This window comes from Arachis ipaensis, chromosome B09 (assembly GCF_000816755.2).
Source record: "Arachis ipaensis cultivar K30076 chromosome B09, Araip1.1, whole genome shotgun sequence".
Taxonomy (NCBI): Eukaryota; Viridiplantae; Streptophyta; class Magnoliopsida; order Fabales; family Fabaceae; genus Arachis; species Arachis ipaensis.
The window spans coordinates 119,094,884-119,097,638 of NC_029793.2; positions in this window are offsets into that span (position 1 = coordinate 119,094,884).

Below are 2,755 nucleotides of genomic sequence, written 5' to 3' on the forward strand. Positions count from 1 at the left end.
ATGGTAACTCGTTGGCCTCAAATGAATAAGTGCTGCGGCATGTAAAATAGCATGCCCCCAAACCGAGGTTGGGAGATTTGTTCTCATAAGTAAGGGTCTAGCAATTAATTGGAGGCGCGATTCTGCTGATTCTGCTAACCCATTTTGTGTGTGAACATAAGCTACTGGATGTTCAACACTTATTCCATTAGCCATACAATAAGCATCAAAAGCTTGGGAAGTAAATTCACCAGCATTATCAAGGCGAATTGCTTTGATTGGATTTTTTGGAAATTGTGCTTTTAATCGAATAATTTGAGCCAGTAATCTCGCAAACGCCAGGTTGCGAGAAGACAATAAGCACACATGTGACCATCTCGAAGATGCGTCTATCAGGACCATAAAATATCTAAAAGATCCACATGGTGGATGAATAGGTCTACATATATCACCTTTAATCCTTTCTAGAAATTTAGGGGACTCAAATCCAATCTTTACTGGTGATGGCTTTAAAATTAACTTCCCTTGAGAACATGCAGCACAACAAAATTCACTAGATTTAAGAATCTTTTGGTTCTTTAGTGAATGTCCATGAGAGTTTTCAATAATTCTCCTCATCATGGTTGTTCCTGGATGATCCAATCTATCATGCCAAGTTATGAATTCATTTGGGCTAGTAAACTTCTGGTTTACAGTGGCATGTGATTCAATTGCACTAATCTTGGTATAATACAACCCAGATGAAAGTGAGGATAATTTTTCTAATATAACTTTCTTATTTGAATCATGAGTTGTGATACATAAGTACTCATGATTTCCCTCATTCATAGTCTCAATATGATATCGATTTCGGCAAATATCTTTAAAGCTCAACAAGTTTCTTCGAGACTTGGTAGATAATAGTGCATTATTTATTATGAATTTTGTTCCTCCAGGAAACAAAATTATAGCTCTTCCGGAGCCTTCAATCACATTGCCTGAGTCAATAATAGTATTAACACATTCTTCTTTTGGCACCAGATGGGTAAAATATATATCACTTTTGAGAATTGTGTGTGAACTTGCACTATCCGCAAGGCATACATCTTCATTACATATCCTTGCCATTCTCTTCAAAGACAAATAATAATAAAATGAGCAGTATGCACAGTTAAATTGAATACTTGATCGAAATTATTTTTCTAAGAAATACTGTACATAAAAATAATGTCATATACTGAAATTTTATTTTAAAGCATGACACATTTAATGATTTCAAAATTTATAAACATTAATATTTCATTATTTATATACATTGTATTTGAAACTTAAATATATAAAAAATAAAACTTAATAATAAGTTATTTACATTATTTATTTACATAGATATTTCACAATCTCACATATTAAACTATTCCATCATTGATCAAATGACCAATATTTCCTTCAGGGTCCTCAAAGAAATCAGATACATCATAATGAGTGGTGGAATTTTCAGCATCATTTGAAACAAAATTTGTTTCCTTTCCTTTGACATCCTTTTTCAAAGATGCCTGGTAAAGATCGACTAGGTGCCTTGGGGTACGACAGGTACGTGACCAATGGCCCTTTCCACCACAACGGAAATACTTATCCTTTGTTGATTTACTCTGCCCGATATTTCTTTCTTTATCCCACTTCTGGTGAGATCCTCTCTTTTGAACATAATTCTTTTTTCTTCCATAATTTTTTTTGTTATTAAAACCTTGCCATTTACCTCTTCTGGGGTAATTTGCCGCATTTACTTCAGGAAATGAGGCGGCGCCAGCTGGGCGCGCTTCATGATTCTTTAAAAGCAACTCATTGTTGCGTTCAGCAACAAGAAGGCAAGAAATTAACTCAGAATATTTTTTAAACCCTTTTTCTCGATACTGCTGCTGCAGGAGCACATTCGAGGCATGGAAGGTTGAGAAAGTTTTCTCCAACATATCATGATCAGTTATCTTTTCCCCACATAATTTCATTCGTGAGGTGATACGAAACATTGCAGAATTATATTCATTTATAGATTTAAAATCTTGTAGACGCAGGTGTGTCCATTCATATCGAGCTTGAGGAAGTATCACCATTTTTTTATGATTGTACCTTTCTTCAAGATCTTTCCAAAGATCTGCAGGATCTTTTAATGTGAGATATTCATTTTTCAATCCTTCGTCAAGATGACAACGAAGAAAAATCATGGCTTTGACTTTATCCTTCTGGGATGCATTATTTTCAGCCTTAATGGTATCTCCAAGATCCATTGAATCAAGATGGATTTCAGCATCTAATATCCATGATAAATAATTGTTTCCAGATATATCAAGAGCATTGAATTCAAGATGAGAGAGCTTCGACATAATGAAAATTTGTTACCTGAGTCTTCCTAAAAATTTGATCAGAGTCTCGTGCTGATAACGTGTTATAAAATAACTAAATAAATAAGGAAGAAGTAACAAATATAAAATATGAAATATAATTAGATAACTCAAATAGTAATATTGACTGGAATTACTATATCAATATAGTAGATATAATTAATATATTTAATAATATTAAAGTATATAAGAGAATAGTACGAAAGAGAAAGAATATAATATGTTGTAATATGTATATATATATAAAGATAGAAAGAAGTATTAAAAATAAAGAGAGAGAGAATCGCATCTGTTTATTGTTGCAATCTCAATATAATAAAGATGGTTAATATTGCTATTAATATTATATGTAAAGAGTAATAGAAAATAGAATTTAAAATACTTATAAAATAAAAGAAGAG